The sequence below is a fragment of the Heterodontus francisci genome, chromosome 10, assembly GCF_036365525.1.
Source record: "Heterodontus francisci isolate sHetFra1 chromosome 10, sHetFra1.hap1, whole genome shotgun sequence".
Taxonomy (NCBI): domain Eukaryota; kingdom Metazoa; phylum Chordata; class Chondrichthyes; order Heterodontiformes; family Heterodontidae; genus Heterodontus; species Heterodontus francisci.
Genome location: NC_090380.1, coordinates 66,526,776 through 66,545,296, shown reverse-complemented (window position 1 = coordinate 66,545,296; position 18,521 = coordinate 66,526,776). Strand labels below are relative to the sequence as shown.

At 42.8% G+C, this 18,521-nt stretch overlaps 2 protein-coding genes across 8 annotated transcripts in view; one reads left to right on the top strand and one right to left on the bottom strand.

Annotated features, from left to right (window-relative positions):
• caska (calcium/calmodulin-dependent serine protein kinase a) overlaps nucleotides 1-18,521 on the top strand; it is a 615,545-nt gene that overhangs the window by 258,545 nt on the left and 338,479 nt on the right. The gene's annotated exons all lie outside the window — the stretch shown is intronic.
• The window catches only part of gpr34b (G protein-coupled receptor 34b), a 32,437-nt gene continuing 16,742 nt past the window's right edge, over nucleotides 2,827-18,521 (bottom strand). Inside the window, exons 3-4 of one of the 3 annotated variants that reach the window (XR_010975824.1) lie at nucleotides 9,259-9,531; nucleotides 2,827-3,087 (exon numbers count right to left, since the gene is read on the bottom strand). The gene's annotated coding sequence lies outside the window, so the exon portion shown is untranslated. Of the gene's footprint in view, nucleotides 3,088-8,487; nucleotides 9,532-18,521 lie in introns of those variants that run through there. The other 2 variants (XR_010975825.1, XR_010975823.1) reach the window with 2 other exon arrangements.

Here is an 18,521-nt window from a genome sequence, read left to right as displayed (position 1 = left end):
TAGGCACCGGAAACGACTACGGCAAACCCACCCCTGTCGACCCTGCAAAGTCCTCCTTAGTAACATCTGGAGGCTTGTGCCAAAGTTGGCAGAGCTGTCCCAACAACCTGACATAGTCATACTCACGGAATCATACCTTACAGACAATATCCCAGACACCACCATCACCATCCCCGGGTTTGTCCTGTCCCACCGGCAGGACAGACCTAGCAGACGTGGTGGCACAGTGGTATACAGTAGGGAGGGAGTTGCCCTGGGAGTCCTCAACATCGACTGCAGACCCCATGAAGTCTCATGGCATCAGGTCAAACGTGGACAAGGAAACTTCCTGCTGATTACCACCTACCGCCCTCCTCAGCTGATGAGTCAGTACTCCTCTATGTTAAATACACCTTGGAGGAAGCACTGAGGGTGGCAAGGGCGCAGAATGTACTCTGGGTGGGGGACTTCAATGTCCATCACCAAGAGTGGCTCGGTAGCACCACTACTGACGGAGCTGGCCGAGTTCTAAAGGACATAGCTGCTAGACTGGGTCTGCAGCCGGTGGTGAGGGAACCAACAAGAGGGAAAACAATACTTGACCTCGCCCTCACCAGTCTGCCTGCCGCAGATGCATCTGTCCATGACAGTATTGGTAGGAGTGACCACCGCATAGTCCTTGTGGAGACGAAGTCTTGCCTTCACATTGAGGATACCAGCCATCATGTTGTGTGGCACTACCACCGTGCTAAATGGGATAGATTTCGAACAGATCTAGCAATGCAAAACTGGGCATACATGAGAGGCTGTGGGCCATCAGCAGCAGCAGAATTGTACTCAACCACAATCTGTAACCTCATGACCTGGCATCTCCCCCACTCTACCATTACCATCAAGCCAGGAGACCAACCCTGGTTCAATGAAGAGTGATGGAGGGCATGCCAGGAGCAGTACCAGGCTTACCTCAAAATGAGGTGTCAACCTGCTGAAGCTACAACAGAGGACTACTTGCGTCCCAAACTGTGTAAGCAGCATGCAATAGACAGAGCTAAGTGATCCCAGAACCAACGGATTAGATCTAAGCTCTGTAGTCCTGCCACATCCAGTCGTGAATGGTGGTGGACAATTAAATAACAAACTGGAGGAGGTGGCTTCACAAATATCCCCATCCTCAATGATGATTGAGCCCAGCACATCAGTGCGAAAGCTAAGGCTGAAGCATTTGCAACAATCCTCAGCCAGAAGTGCCGGGTTGATGATCTGTGCCTCCTCCTGAAGTCCCCAGCATCACAGATGCCAGACTTCAGCCAATTTGATTCACTCCACGTGATATTCAGAAATGGCTGAAGGCACTGGATACTGCAAAGGCTATGGGCCCTGACAATATTCCGGCAATAGTACTGAAGTCCTGTGCTCCAGAACTTGCCACGCCCCTAGCCAAGCTGTTCTTCTACAGCTATAATACTGGCATCTACCCGGTAAATTGCCCAGGTATGTCCTGTACACAAAAAGCAGGACAAGTCCAACCCGGCCAGTTACCGCCCCATCAGTCTACTCTTGATCATCAGTAAAGTGATGGAAGGTGTCATAAACAGTGCCATCGAGCAGCACTTGCTTACCTATAACCTGCTCAGTGACGTTCAGTTTGGGTACCGCCATCGCCACTCAGCTCCTGACCTCATTACAGCCTTTTTTCAAACATGGACAAAAGAGCTGAACTCAAGAGGTGAGAGTGACTGCCCTTGACATCAAGGCAGCATTTGACCGAGTATGGCATCAAGCAGCCCTAGCAAAACTGGAGTCAAAAGGGAATCGGGGGAAAACTCTCCGCTGGTTGGAGTCATACCGAGCACAAAGGAAGATGGTTGTGGTTGTTGGAGGTCAATCTTCTGAGCTCCAGGACATCACTGCAGGAATTCCTCAGGGTAGTGTCCCAGGCCCAACCATCTTCAGCTGCTTCATCAATGACCTTCCTTCAATCATAAGGTCAGAAGTGGGGATGTTTGCTGATGATTGCAAAATGTTCACCATTCGCAACTGCTCAGATACTGAAGCAGTCCGTGTAGAAATGCAGCAAGACCTGGACAATATCCCTGCTTGGGCTGATAAGTGGCAAGTAATATTCACGCCGCACAAGTGCCAGGCAATGACCATCTCCAACAAGAGAGAATCTAACGCTCTCCCCTTGACGTTCAATGGCATTACCATCACTGAATTCCCCCACTATCAACATCCTAGGGGCTACCATTGACCAGAAACTGAACAGGAGTAGCCATATAAATACCGTGGCTACGAGCAGGTCAGAGGCTCGGAATCCTGCGACGAGTAACTCATCTCCTGACTCCCCAAAGCCTGTCCACCATCTATAAGGCACAAGTCAGGAGTGTGATGGAATGCACTCCACTTGCCTGGATGGGTGTAGCTCCAACAACACTCATGAAGCTCGACAACATCCAGGACAAAGCAGTCCGCTTGATTGGCACCCCATCCACCACCTTCAACATTCACTCCCTCCACCACTGATGCACAGTGGCAGCAGTGTGTACCAACTACAAGATGCACTGCAGCAAAGCACCAAGGTTCCTTAGACAGCACCTTCCAAACCCGTGACCTCTCCCAACTAGAAGGACAAGAGCAGCAAAGGCATGGGAACACCACCACCTGCAAGTTCCCCTCCAAGTCACTCACCATCCTGACTTGGAACTATATCGCCGTTCCTTCACTGTCGCTGGGTCAAAATCCTGGAACTCCCTTCCTAACGGCACTGTGGGCGTACCTACCTCACATGGACTGCAGTGGTTCAAGAAGGCAGATCACCACCACCTTTTCAAGGGCAATTATGGACGGGCAATAAATGCTGGCCTCGCCACCGACGCCCACATCCCCTGAATGAATAAAAAAAATCGGATACTAAATTGAAAGAAGTACAAGTAAATCACTTTCACCTGAAAGGAGTGTTTGGAGCCTTCGGGCGTGCAAAGGGAGGAGGCGAAAGAGCAGCTGCAGCATCTCCTGTGTTTGCATGGGAAGGTGCTGTTTGAAGTGGAGGTGGTGTTGGGGTGGTAGAGTGGACCAGAGTATCGTGGAGGGAACAGTCCATCTGGAATGCTGAAAGGGAAGGGTCAGATGTTATTGGTGATGCCATCATGCTGGAGATGGTGGAAGTGGCAGCGGATGACATGATGAATGTGGAGGCTGGTTGAGTGGAAGGTGAGGACAAGGGGAACCCTATTGTGGTTCTACGAGTTGGAGGGGATGGATGAGAGCATTAGAACCCCCCCCCCCCCCCCCCGGCCTTTTCCCTTGCACCATCATCTGTCCTGTTTTTCACCCTATCACAGACCTTCCTTTTTGTTCTTATCCTCCCCTCCCCCTTTTCCCTTCTTCTATCCTTCTTTGGCCTCCTTATCTCGAGAGACAATGGATAAGCGCTTGGAGGTGGTCAGTGGTTTGTGAAGCAGCGCCTGGAGTGGCTATAAAGGCCAATTCTATACTTGCTCAAAATCTGTTACATCTCTAACTTTTTCTAGTTCTGACGAAAGGTCATCAACCTGAAACACTGTTTCTCTCTCCACAGATGCTGCCTGACCTGCTGAGCATTTTCAGTTTTTTCAGATTTCCAGCATCCACAATATTTTGCTTTTGTATTTTTGTACTGTTTCCATATATATGTGCTCACTTTTTGTGTTCCATGTTCACCACAGCAAAAGCTGACAAATGTGCAGCTCAAATCATGTGAATTCTGAGGCCTGCATACATAAGCAGTTGTGAAACTCTGTGAAAGATTATGTCTAGTTCAGCCTTACTTTGAAACCTTTTTTCTTATTGGATTTTTGTTGCCTTTCCTATCATTTGTGCAATTTTTGCTAATCAACCCATAGTTCGATAAAAAAGGGCCATGTTGAAGTCTTAAATGACAGGTTGAGGTATGCAACTTGGTTCACTAATCTTTGTGGAAGTAGTCACCCATCTGCTAAATGCTAATGGCACGTGGTCATCGGTGCACTCAACTTTTATGCTACTGGGACTCGCAAGGGAAATCTCAAGACTGACACTTCGGCATGTGTCACTTCATTAGGAAGGTAACGGAGGTGACATACACTTCGCAAGAACCAGCAGCAAATCAGCCTCTGCAAGTATGAAGACAGATGTGTGAAAATCTGATTACTAAGTTCTTCCTGTCACCTATAATGTAGTTTTCAGTTGGGTGCTGTTATTTTCATTTGGGCATATTTGTACTCTCAGTTCTACTATTTTCCATCCCTGTTTATGTTTAGCCCTACCTTGTATTTTGTTTAGCTCTGGAAAAGCCCTTGCCCTTGAAAAAGTGGGGCGGTGCAGTGGTTAGCACCGCAGCCTCACAGCTCCAGCGACCCGGGTTCAATTCTGGGTACTGCCTGTGTGGAGTTTGCAAGTTCTCCCTGTGTCTGTGTGGGTTTTCGCCGGGTGCTCCGGTTTCCTCCCACAGTCAAAGACTTGCAGGTTGATAGGTAAATTGGCCATTATAAATTGTCCCTCGTATAGGTAGGTGGTAGGGGAATATAGGGACAGATGGGGATGTGGTAGGAATATGGGATTAGTGTAGGATTGGTATAAATAGGTGGTTGATGGTCGGCACAGACTCGGTGGGCCGAAGGGCCTGTTTCAATGCTGTATCTCTCTAAAAAAAAAAATAAAGGAATGACATTGCAAGGTGCAGTAACAGTGAATTAATTTTAATTGAGGCTTGAGGGTGCAGAGGTGGAAACTATTTTGGCAGTGTTGTAAGGTTCAGGACTATGTGGCACGTGGGACAAAGGCACTGAAAACAACTTACATTTATATAGTCCTTTTAGCACAAAAAAAGTCCGAAGTACCAATAGACCAGTAGATGGCACTGATCGGGTTTTTAAAAAAATATTAAATGTCGTCCACGGTTCTGTTTTTCACCCAACTTTTCTTTTATCCCCTGTGGCATTCCGTGGGTAAATGCTGAATTTCCCCAGCACTGCTTGTTTTTTTAAATTTTTAGTCACTCTCCCAGATCCCACTGGCACCATTAAATTTATGGGGACAAAGTTCTTAAAATCTCTCTATGGCCATTATTGGTTGAATCTCGCCCCTCTCTCTGAACTGCAAGTTTTATTTATAGACTGACTCACTCAGCTCCACTTGTTGAACTCTGCATTTCCTCAAGGCATCGCCATCAGCTGCAATTTATTTCTTTAATAAATGTGAAGGTTTCCTCACAGCAGGCCTTCAGCCTTAATTATGTGTATTAATTTAATTCATTCACTCCAGGGATACCCTCAGTCTACTGAGCTGCCATTTCATTTAATTTATTAACACTAGATTTCTACTGGCCTGCTAAAAGTTTATTAATTATTTTGAACCAAAGTCTGTTATCTTATTAAATTTAGTTGAAATCCTATTCTCCAAGACTGAAGCTCAATGATTTTACTCTCCTGCTGAACTTCCTCGAGAGGCATGGAATTTCCTGGCAAGTTTTGTCGTAAATAAGGTATAAGAGTTGCATTACCTGGTTTTTCCCAAGGAAGTTCATGAATAACTAATTTACAACAAAACATTGGGCCTGAAGTTTCTAAAACAGTTTGGTGACGCGTGCCTTTATTTGGACTTTTCAACTCCTGGTTCATAATGATGTATATTTACACCATAGTGTGCTGGAGGGTTGATCTATCTACATTGTGCAGAGGTTAATGGCATGGACAGTGCAGCCAATGGCTTCTTCACAGGCCAATCGCATTGAACTATAAATAGTTGAGAATAGATGCCGTAAATCATATTTGTGTTGCATTGGAAAGTAAGTGAGTTCTGAAATCAACCTAAATTCTTTGAATGTCAAGGGGAGGTGGTTAGTATCTCTCTCATTGGAGATGGTTGTTGTCTGGCGCTTGTGTTGTGCAATGTTATTTGTTTGCCAGATCCTGCAGCATGTGGGTGTGGAATGTTTCATTATCTGAGAAATTGTGAATGGAGTTGAATCATCAGCAAACAGCCCCACTTCTAACTTAAATGATGAAGCTATTTGAAGCTGCTGAATACAAGTGGCACTGCCTGTATTATGGGTTGTGGCTGAGAATACCACATTCTTACTTCCACTTTAATTCTTATTACTCTTGTTATGATTATCATAAATTTGTTCCCTTTTATTATCATCTTCCTGACCAATGGAAATATTCTATCATTGTTTGCTCAATCTTGAAGACATCTATCTGATTAGCTATTAACCTTCTCAGCTCTTTTTTTAAAAAAAAAACAAACTCAAGCCTCTCATCATAACTGTAATCCCTCATCCTCGCTGATATCCTAGTGAATGTACACTGCACATTTTTTCTTTTGCTGTTAAAACCTTCCTAAAATGGAGTGCCCAAAATTCTACTTAATGCCCCAACTGAACATCACTTGCTTGCTTTATTATTATATGCCTCTAGATATGAACAAAGATTCTGTTTGCTTTTTTGTGATCTTTTCTATTTGTGCTGCACAGCAAGGTTCCTCCTTCTGCACCATTTAGACCAAAGACTATCTGGAACATTCCATATCTTATCCTTTATCTTCAAGAATTGACAATAACTTGGCAAAAGTATTTTTTAAAAGTTGATCTCTGCAGAGTCAGTTTTTTCATTTTTCTTTATTTTTTTCCCTTTAACTGGTGTATGTGTGTGCATTTGTGTTAGGTTATTTTAGAAGGGTATATATTTATACTTTCATATTTCAAATTGTGTTTTAATAAGCTTTGCATCTTTATTGAATAAGTCTTGTTTTATAATAAATCAATAATTTTTTATTAAAGAAACCTGGTTGGCAAATTTTTTTATTCTGAAACTAATATAGATAAAGTGTATAATTAATTGGCCATATCGGTAACTGGGTAAAACATTTAAACAGACGTTGTGACTAGTGGTGTAGCGGAACGAGAGAAAGACAGTGCCTTCCTCCAACCTCGGTCGTAACAATATCACTCAGTTCCATATTCGCCAGTTCATTGAGCATCTAAGACAATAGGGAAGTGCTAGAAGAGGTTTGATAATACACAGCCATAAAGCTGTTGTATTGTTTCTGTCCCTGCAGTAATTAATTTATTCATCGTGAGTGAACTATCACATACAGCTGTACAAACATTTTTGAATTCAGGTCCTAAGACAAGAATATGTACATTAAGTTTAAAGATATCAACATACCTATAATACCGTCTTCACGTCTCTGAAAATTGTTCTGTGATGCTGTTCAGTTTATGAAATTAAGAACTGTTGAGCAGTTGGAATTATCGTGCCAACAGTCAATATTGGTCTGACAAACCATGTTATTCTGAAATGCATTGGTGCTGTACAGTTAAATAAGCATCAGTCAATGTTCTCAGGATTAAATTGAAGTTTTTCATTAATAATAGCCAATTCAAATGAAACACCTTTAACTTATGATGGGGGAAAACAGCTTGTGGTCTTTGACGCGACAGTTACAGGAAGTTGGTTTGTCTGGGTTAGCATACTTCTGCTATATTTAAGTATTGGCCTCTCTTGGTATTTTCAGTTCCTTCAAAAGTAACATGTTTTTGAATAGGGATGCATCAAGTTTCATTTCCAGTTAGGAATAGAAGTGATTAGCAATCTTTTTAACAATAATTCTGTTACCTGTGAGAACTGTACGTGCATAGTATTTACAATATGCATTAATGTAGAAGCATTCCAATAACCTCATTGTTTCTATTGACTTAATTGTGGCCTTTAAATTGACTGCCACTTTCCAATGTGATAGAATTTACATAGCATACACGTAGTGTGTGAAACTGCACATGGAATTGATGTAGTGAATGAACTAACTACAAAGTCCTTAAGTGGTAGTTGAGAAATTAGGAATAATTTCTGGTTCTGTCCAAAAGTTGAGAGAAATAGTTTCTTGGCCTTCAGTTAATCTGCCCAGAATCACATAACCAGTACAACCACCACGGGGAGGTGGTGGCGTAATGATATTGTAACTGGACTAGTAACCGAGAGACCCAGGGTATTGTTCTGGGGACATGGGTTCAAATCCCACCACAGCAGAAGGTGGAATTTGAATTCAATTAATAAATCTGGAATTAAAAAGATAGTCTAATGATGGCCATGAAACCATTGTCGATTGTTGTAAAAACCCATCTGATTCACTAATGCCCTTTAGGGAAGGAAATCTGCTGTCCTTACCTGATCTGGCCTACATGTGACTCCAGACCCACAGCAATGTGGTTGACTCTTACATGCCCTCTGAAATGGCCTAGCAAGCCACTCAGTTGTATCTAACCGCTAGCACTGTGGGTGTAACTCCCCCACATGGACTGCAGCGGTTCAAGAAGGCAGCTCACCACCACCTCTCAAGGGCAATTAGGGATGGGCAATAAGTGCTGGCCTGGCCAGCGATGCCCACATTCCATGAATGGATAAAAAAAAACAAGGAAGATGACCAGTAATATCCTAACATGCTTTAGGAAAAAATACATTTTTATACTTCCATCAATCATTACTATCACTCACGATACTCAAAAGTTTGTAGAAAGAAACATGTTAGTTATTCTTGAAAGCACCTGTATGGATTGTACAAAAGCCAAATATTGCAGATGCTGAAAATCTGAATAAAAACAGAAAATGCTGGAAATACTCAACTGGTCAGGAAGCGTCCGTGGAGAGAGAAACAGTTAACATTTCAGGTCAATGACTTTTGTCAGGATTATAGTTGATTATTGTAGGAGAAGCAACTGTTATTTGTTACTATGGAATAATTTCACTGCAAGTTTAATTGATTTTAGCAAGCTAAACATTACAGATTGAGGTGTGTATACCCACAAATTAGTGAAAGGAGATGCTTCCACTTATAGTCATCAAGATTGAAAATTAGAACAATTCTTAATCACACAAATCTATTTACTTTGAGGTCAAGTTAATTCAAGCCTGATTATTAACTAAGGAAGTATAAATAGAAAGCAGGAAAGTGTTTCAACAAAATATGTTCGAGTATAATTGTTAATGAAGGCAGTACCATGTTGAGTAGAATTTTTCAGATAGCCATATCCAAGGACATGGTCTGGAGAATATTGGTCTCCCAACACCTGAAAGTTACAAATATTGGTACTGCTTAATTGAAATTGTAACCTTGATGGATGTATTCACAACTATTTGAAGTAAGACATTGCATCTAATGTGTTAAGGCATTAAAAGGAGTGTTTCACAGGTTTTACAATTTATAAATGCTGAACATAGCCATTAACATGTAGAGAGACACTTGTTAGAGAAGCAAAGAAATCACCTTGCCAATTCTCAATGCAGCAGATGTGGAGACGAGGAAGTTACCTTAGTCCTTGGAATAAGTCTTGATTAAAGTAATTGCTAGAATGTCTCTGATTCTAATCATACGTGCCATCTGTATGCATTTGGCAATAAATATTTTGGGCTCTGTCAGTTTACAAACAAAAATCAACAGACCCAGGCATCTTCCACTGGGCACCAATACAAAAGCAAAATACTCCGGATTCAAAACAAAGTGCTGGAAATACTTGGCATGTCTGGCAGCACCCGGCATCTGTGGAGAGATAAATGGAATTAACCTTTCAGGTCAATGATCTATTGTCAGAGCTGGAAAAAGTTTGAGACGTAACAGGTTTTAAGCAAGTACAGAGGCAGCACAAGGGTGGTGGGGGGGGAGGGGGTGTGGATGGGGGGAGCTGGTGGGAGAAAGAAAAACGGAAGGTCTATGGTAGTCATCTCCATCTAGCCTCAGCATCCTTCTGGTGCTCCAAATCATGTCATTTTGTTGCTCCTATAAATCAGAGTACTTGAATATGGATGCAAAGCATAGAATAGACAAGAATACTTATCCACAGTATACAGCTGCATTCAGTCACTTTGACCAGAAGAAGTATGCCAACTACAGAACTTGGAGAGGACATAGGAGAACCTAAAAATGGTGCTGGGGAGTGGGAACAATGTGATAGGTACCAGCATGGACTTGGGAGGAGGGAAGAAGAGTGGGAGCATTTATGAGGGATGGGTGAACAGTGGTTGAGGGGAGAATGGGTGCCAGCATAAACTGGGTGAGTAGCGACATGGACAAGTGGAGGAGGATGTTCATGTGAACTTCCCTGTTATTGTTCATTCTACTTTCACTACTGTTTACAATAGAGCATTCCATGTCCTTGCAGCCCTTTGTGTAAAAAGAAATCTGTAGTGAACGGAGAGATAAATGTCATTCTAAGCAATGTTGCAGTGTGTTTCCCTACAGGTAGCTGAGGGGTGACTTAATGAATGTTGGTTGCATCAGTTTAAGCAGATGAGTCAGAGCAAACTAAATTAGACATTATTTGCTAGAGGCTTAACAAATAATTAGTAGCAGATAGCAAATCTGATGTAACTTAAATAAAAACAGAAAATGCTGGAAATATCCAAGAAGCCAGCTAGCATTTGGCAAAAAATGCATGTGAATAAGGGCATTCACCTGAAATGTTAACCTGCATTTTCTCTTTCTATATTTTTTTGGATTTTCATCATTTGCCATTTTTTCCTTTATTATTACAAGCATTTTTCCAAGATAAACTAGTGAATCTTGCACATTAACTGTGTTATGGATTTTGAGTGTAAAATTTTATTTAGCTAAGGTTTGAAGACCCAGTAAGATTTTGTAAGAACACTGGGATCCTTATCCCAACAACTGTTTATCAAGGATACCAGCCAAATCCTTAATTCCTTCTCTTTAACTTCTAGTCAAGGAACCATCGGGTTAACCACCCAGCCTACGCCTCAGAATGAATGATGCCTAGATTTGTCCCACCAAACTACCTTGCATCAACCAATTCGAATTGTATTAGCATTTACCTTAATCTATAATTAGGATACTGAAGCTACTGAGTGAATTAATGCTTTCTTGCTAAATTATCAAAGAAAAAAATCAGGCATGTCAAGTGCTAACAATTGTTTATTTGCTTCAGAATCATAATTAGCAACTTCTAAAAGTAAACATTCAGTATGTAAATAATTGGTAGGTAGAGTTAACTAACAAAATGAATAACACAGGCTATGTAAAGGCAGTCCAGTTCTATCACAGTATCTCGGCTTTAAATTATTTGCTGATCATCAATTTATAGTAAACAATCGGTGACTGAGATTCATATAAATTGGTGAAATTAATTTAGGATAATATTCCTTAGCTAGATGACCCAGTCAACGGCATTAGATAACTAATGCATTGAATTAGAGTCTATGTGCTGGTAGTTTGCAGTGTTTCTAGAACTTTCACAGAGACATCGTTCTACATACACTAAATAAAGACTACTAAAGAATAAGAAAAGAAAAAGCCAAAAAGCTACAGCAGGAAAGCGTGTCAAAAACGTCCTGCTATAAACCCTTTTTTTTTTAATAAAAAGAACACCCATTCTATTTAATCTGAGTGACGTGTCCAGAAGAGTTCAATTCTTTTTGGTATCAGTCACCTCAAACAGCTATATTCGTGCCCTAATGACCGCCGGTTACTGGAACTGGAGAATCCAGGCATGTCAGGTGGCAAATTCATTTCCTTAACTTTTCAGTCACTTCATAATAAAGAGATGTGCATTATTTCAGTTGTGGAGTTGCTTACTTATCTCTTCTACCAAGCAGTCTCTGGGCTTGTGGCATTGATGGCCTATCCTGGAGGTGGGGGTTGGCGGGGAGAGTGAGAGACAGAGAGCCGCAGAGTAGAGCAGAGGTTTAAAGAGCACGCCAAAAGTTCAGAGGCCGGGGGTGGGGTGGGGGGTGGGGGGGGAGGGTAGGGGGGGGGGGGTTGGAAAGAGAGGGACCGAGAACGGGAGTGAAAAAAAAATTAAAAAGTGAAATCAGAGTGACATCACAATCAACAGAAAGAGCAGGGTAATAGAAAGCAGCCAGGGTGAGTATACCAGTAAGTTTTAAAATTAATTTCATCTAAAGCAATCAAATATAAAATAAAACTTGATCGATTTATTAGTATATAAACTAAAAACTAAGGCAGATTTTATAATTTATAATACACTCCCTACTAGTCTGTCTCTCTCTCACTCTATTAGTTCAAATTAGGACAACTTAATACATAAGCTGTATTAAGTATTATTAGGGTTTATCAGTGTTAAGGTTTACTAATAATAGTAAGGTTTATTAGTATTGGCAAAGATTTTTTAGCATTGGTTTATTACCAGTAGGAAGGTTTACATATCTGTATTGAAGAAAAGTATAACTTTAGTTATATGTCATACTAACATATAATAAACACAGTAAATTCTACTATACATAGGAATTATTCCAAGTTAATTAAGGAAATAATTAAAATAAATTAACGAATAGCATAAATAACAATGGCAGGACAGGTGTTACGTTGCAGCTGTGGTATGTGGGCGCTTTTGGATGCTAAGGCGATCCAGGGCAAACACGTCTGCAGAAAGTGTAAGCAGCTGGAGGAATTCCGGTTCAGGATTATTGATCTGGAAGCTAAACTGCAAAAACTGTGCGAGATAAGGGAGTGGGAAAAATACCCAGACACTTTGTTCCGGAAGACGGTCACACCTCTTAAAACATGGTCATCTGTTTTCGTCAGCAGTGAGGAACAGGAGGATGTGAACGTGATCAGACAGTCGTGGAGGAGCCTCTTTTGCAATTGTGAAACAGGTTTGAGGTGCTCTCAACCTGTGTGGATGAAAGCACGGTCTGCAAGGTGGATGAACAGACTGGCCATGGCATTGTAGTACAGAAAGCCATTCAAGTGCGGGGAACAAAAAGGAATAATAGGGTATAGTATAGTGAGGGGGATTGACACTGTTCTGTGCAGCCAAGAGCATGAGTCCAGAAGGTTGTGTTGACTAGTACCAGAATTCAGGAGATCTGCTCAAGGCTGGACAGAAACTTGGAGAGGGAGGATCCAGTTGTCGTGGTCCATGTAGGTACCAACGACATAGGTAGGACTAGGAAAGAGATTCGGCTTAGTCAGTATGAGGAGCTAGGCTCCAAATTGAAGAGCAAATCCTCAAGGGTAATGATCTCTGGATTATTACCTGAGCCACGTGCCAATTGGCAGGGAGCACAGAAGATTAGTAAAATGAATGTGTGGCTCAAAGACTGGTGTGGGAGAAGTGGGTTTCTAGCACCAGTGGGGCACTGGCACCAGTGCTAGGGAAAGTGGGGCTGTACCATTGAGACGGTCTGCACCTGAACCGTGCTAGGACCAGTGTTGTAGCAAACTGTTTAAATAGGGAAGTAGAGAGGGCTTTAAACTAAAAAAAAAAAAGGGGAGAGGGATCAAGCTTAGGTAGATGTAGCAAATCAAGGGATAGAGTCAAGGCAGGAGAGCAGAATAGTAATATGGGAAATGAAGGTCAGAAAATGGTAGGAAGAGAGACAGAAAAAAAACCTAAGACCACACCAATAGTCAAGACTAGATGTTACAAAGATAACAAAAAGACAGAACTAAAGGCTCTGTATCTGAATGCACGTAGCATTCATAACAAAGTAGACAAACTGATATATGCACTTCAATGTGCACTATAAGATCTGATAGCCAGTACGGAGACGTGGCTGCAGAATGACAAGGATTGGGTCCTGAATATTGAGGGGTATATGGCATTCAAGAGAATAGGAAGCTAGGTAAAGGTGGAGGGGTAGCACGGTTAATCAAGGATGACATTTGTGCAATAGTTAGAGATGACCTTGGTTCAGGAGATCAGGATGTAGAATCAGTTTGGGTACAGATGAGGTATACTAGGGGAAAGAAGTCACTAGTGGGAGTGGTCTACAGGCCTCCTAACAGTAATCACAATGTAGGACAAAGTATACAAGAAGAAATATTGGGTGCTTATAATAAAGGGACGGCAATAATCATAGGCGATTTTAATCTACATATAAACTGGAAAAATCAGATTGGCGGTAGTAGCCTGGATGATGAGTTCATAGAATGCTTTCGAGATAGTTTCTTAGAGCAGCACATTCTAGAACCAACCAGAGAGCGGGTTATATTAGACTTCATATTGTGTAATGTGACAGGATTAATTAATGACCTCAGAGTAAAGGCACCTCTAGGTAGCAGCGACCACAAAATGATTGAATTTTACATCCAATGTAAAAGATAGAAGAGTGGGTCTAAGACTAGTATTTTAAACTTAAATAAGGGCGACTGTGTGGGCATGAAAGCTGAGCTAGCTGAAGTGAACTAGGTTACTAGGCTAGGAAATAGATCAACGGAGAAGCAGTGGCAGACATTTAAAGGGATTTTTCGGAATACTCTAAGTGTATTCCTACTATAAAGATAAATTCTAAGGGGAGGACCCACCATCCGTGGTTAACTAAAGAAGTTAGGGAAAGCATCAAACTTAAGGAAAAAGCATTTAATTGTGCAAAGATGAGTGGCAGGTCAGATGATTGGTCAGAATATAAAGAGCAGCAGAGAATGAGTAAAAGGTTAATCAGGAGAAAGAAGTTAGAGTAAGAGAGGAAGCTAGCTAAAAATGTAAATACAGATAGCAAGAGTTTCAACAGGTATTAAAAAGGAAAAGAGTAAGTAAAGTGAGTGTTGGTGCTCTAGAGAGTGAGAATGAGGAGTTCATAGATAATAAGGAAGTGGTGGATGAAATTGACAAGTATTTTGCTTCTGTCTTCACTATAGACGATAAAAAAAAATTCCAGTCATAGCTGTAAATCAGGAGGTGGAAGGAAGAGAGGAACTTGGTGAAATTACAATCACGAGGGAAACAGGACTGAGCAAACTGATGGAGCTGCGGACCGATAAGTCCCCGGGTCCTGATGGGCTTCATCCTAGGGTCTTAAAAGAGGTGGCTAATGAGGTAGTAGATGGTTTGGTAAATTTTCAAAATTCACTGGATTCTGGAAAGGTTCCATCAGACTGGAAAGTAGCAAATATAACCCCTCTATTCAAGAACGATGGGAGGCAGAAAACAGGTAACTATAGGCCAGTCTGTCGTCGGGAAGGTGTTAGCATAGATCATGAAGGAGGCTAGAGCTGGATATTTAGAAAAACTTAAGGTAATCGGGGATAGTCAGCATGGTTTTGTGGCAGGGAAATCATGTTTAACCAATTTAATGGAGTTCTTTGAAGGAGTAACATGCGCTGTGGATAAAGGGGAGCCCGTTGACATACTGTACTTGGATTTCCAGAAGGCATTTGACAAGGTGCCACATAAACGGTTATAGCGCAAAGTAGGAGCTCCTGGTGTTTTCTTTATTCATTCATGGGATGTGGGCATCGCTGGCTAGGCCAGCATTTATTGCCCATCCTTACTTAGAGTCATAGAGTTTTACAGCACAGTGGCGCAGTGGTTAGCACCACAGCCTCACAGCTCCAGCGACCCGGGTTCAATACTGGGTACAGCCTGTGTGGAGTTTGCAAGTTCTGCCTGTGACCGCGTGGATTTTCGCCAGGTACTCCGGTTTCCTACCACAGCCAAGGACTTGCAGGTTGATAGGTAAATTGGCCATTACAAATTGCCCCTAGTATAGGTAGGTGGTAGGGGAATATAGGGTAGGAGTATGGGATTAGTGTAGGATTAGTATAAATGGGTGGTTGATGGTCGGCACAGACTCAGTGGGCCGAAGGGCCTGTTTCAGTGCTGTATCTCTAAATAAAATAATAAATAAAACTGGCCCTTCGGCCCAACACGCCTGCGCCGACCATCAAGCACCTGTCCAAAACTAATCCCACTTCCCCACAGTTGACCCATAGCCTTGTATGTTATGGCATTTCAAGTGCTCATCTAAATATTTCTTAAATGTCGTGTGTTCCTGCCTCTACCACCTCTTCAGGCAGTGTGTTCCAGATTCCAACCACCCTCTGGGTAAAAGAATTTTTCCTCAACTCCCCTCTAAACCTCCTGCCCCTTACCTTAAATCTGTGCCCTCTAGTTATTGACCTCTCCGCTAAGGGAAAAAGTTTCTTCCTATCTGTCCTATCAATGCCCCTCATAATTTTGTATACCTCAGTCAGGTCCCCCCTCAGTCTTCTCCGCTCCAAGGAAAACAACCCCAGCCTATCCAGTCTCTCTTCATAACTGAAATGCTTCAGCCCAGGCAACATCTTGGTGAATCTCCTCTGCACCCTCTCCATTGCAATCATATCCTTCCTATAGTTTGGCAACCAGAACTGTACACAGTACTCCAGCTGCGGCCTAACCAGCGTTTTATACAGCTCCATCATAACCTCCCTGCTCTTATATTCTGTGCCTCGACTAATAAAGGCAAGTATCCCATATGCCTTCCTAACCACCTTATCTACTTGTGCTGCTGCCTTCAGTGATCTATGGACAAGTACACCAAGGTCCCTCTGACCCTCTGTACTTCCTGGGGTCCGACCATCCATTGTATATTCTCTTGCCTTGTTAGTCCTCTCAAAGTGCATCACCTCACATTTCTCAGGATTAAACTCCATTTTCCACAGCTCTGCCCATCTATATCGTCCTGTAATTTAAGGCCTTCCTCCTCACTATTTATGACACCACCAATTTTCATGTCATCTGCGAACCTACTGATCATACCTTCTGTATTCACGTCTAAATCATTAATGTACACTACAAACAGCAAGGGTCCCAGCGCCGATTCCTGCGGTACCCCACTGGTCACAAGGCCTCCATTCGCAAAAACAACCCTTAACCATCACCCTCTGCCTCCTTCCACTAAGCCAATTTTGAATCCAATTTGCCAAATCACCCTGGATCTCATGGGCTTTTACTTTCTTAACCAATCTCCCATGCGGGACCTTATCAAAAGCCTTTCTGAAGTCCATGTAGACTACATCAACTGCTTTACCCTCATCTACACCTCCAGTCACCTCCTCGGAAAACTCAATCAAATTTGTTAGACGTGATCTCCCCCTGACAAAGTCATGCTGACTATCCCTGATTAATCCTTGCCTCTCCAAGTGGAGATTAATCCTGTCCCTCAGAATTTTTTCTAATAATTTCCCTACCACTGATGTTAGACTCACAGGCCTATAATTACCTGGTTTATCCCTGTTACCCTTCTTGAATAATGCTCCTAATTCGTATGTTCATATGGCAGTTCAATTTTAGGCCTTTCCCTTAATGTCATAAAAGGCTGGTACTTTAATTGTCAATAATTCCAAAGATTTCTTTTATTCTCTTTGCACAATTATACATTGAACTCAAAGGCACATTTCAGTGTCATTCAACCTTTGGTGTAGTGGGTGTTACTTTCACATTTACATCCCAGTGTGGAGAAAAAATGCCCTTTTTTCCCTAAGATAACATTTTCTTGATAAATGATCAAATAAGCATTCTACTAATTGTAGAATTGTGATTTTCTTTCTCTTCAAGTGTTAAATTTTGTTCAGACATTCAATGAGTAAGGCCGGAATTTTACCCTAGGTGGACAGGCGGCCTTCACCGACTGAGAAGTCGGTGGCGAACCCGCCTCCACCTGGCCTGGGGTCTGGACAACATTTTGCAGTCCCCAGGCCTTTAATTGGTCTGAGGCAGGACTTCCACTGCATTGAGGCAGGAAGTCCCGCCTAATGGAGCTGCCAGCCAATCAGCGGGCCGGCAGCTCTCTGTGCCCGCAGTGCCACCGGGAGCGATCGCCAGTGCTGGGACTGCAACCCTACTGAAGATGGATGATGTTGGGGAGCCCCGGAGAACGAGTACGTTTTTGGAGCCTTGCTTGGGCATGGTGGGGTGGGGGGGGGTCGATTGGGGTGATGGGGAGTGGTTGGGGCATAGGGGGAAGCCTTCCAGGAGGCCCCCCCCCCACAAGCCGCCGGAAAGCCGCCTTTTTTTAACAGACGGCTTTTCTCGGGCCTGGGCCACCTGCCAGCAAAGGGTGACCCTTAAATGGCTGTTAGCTGGCCACTTAAGGGCCTTGATTGGCCTGGGGCAGGCGGGCCGTTTCTCGCCGCTGCTGCGCTGCCTAATGTGGTGGGAGCGGGGTGGGAAGGGCCCCCCCCCACCCCCAAAGCCTCCTGCTCCACTTTACGCCCCCCCCACGCCCATCACTATCCTGCTCTTTGGCAGGCGGGGGTGGGTGGTGGAGTTGGGGCGTAAAATTCCGGCCTAAGTCTTTCTAATGTGAACAGTGTCATAAATTTCTCCATTAACCAGTTTCCCTGTTCACCCCCCAATGCCTTGGGCGGTAAGGCATGTGAAAGTGGTATGTGCATTCATCTGGCCAGCATTCTCAACCTGTCTCAGTTATTGTTTTATTATGGAAGCTTCAAGATTGTCCTCAAATATCATGCCTCTGTTTTGCCACCTGGAATACTAGCTCCTTGGGTGGAAAGAAGCTTGAAATTCCAGAAACTAATTTTTGTCCTTCCTCTACAATAGTTGAACCTCTAATAAGAAAGGTGCATTTAAATAACATTTTGTTCCTTTTCTAAGGAACCTCATGAAGCATCTTAACTCTCTGTTACATAAGTAAACATGGCAGCGGTTTGTGCACAGGAAGATCCCTCAAATAGTATGAGATGAAGAACCAATTAATCTACTTTTTGATAGTGTTGGTTGAGGGAGAGTTATTGGCCTGGGTACAGGGAGAACTGCCCTTTAATAATGA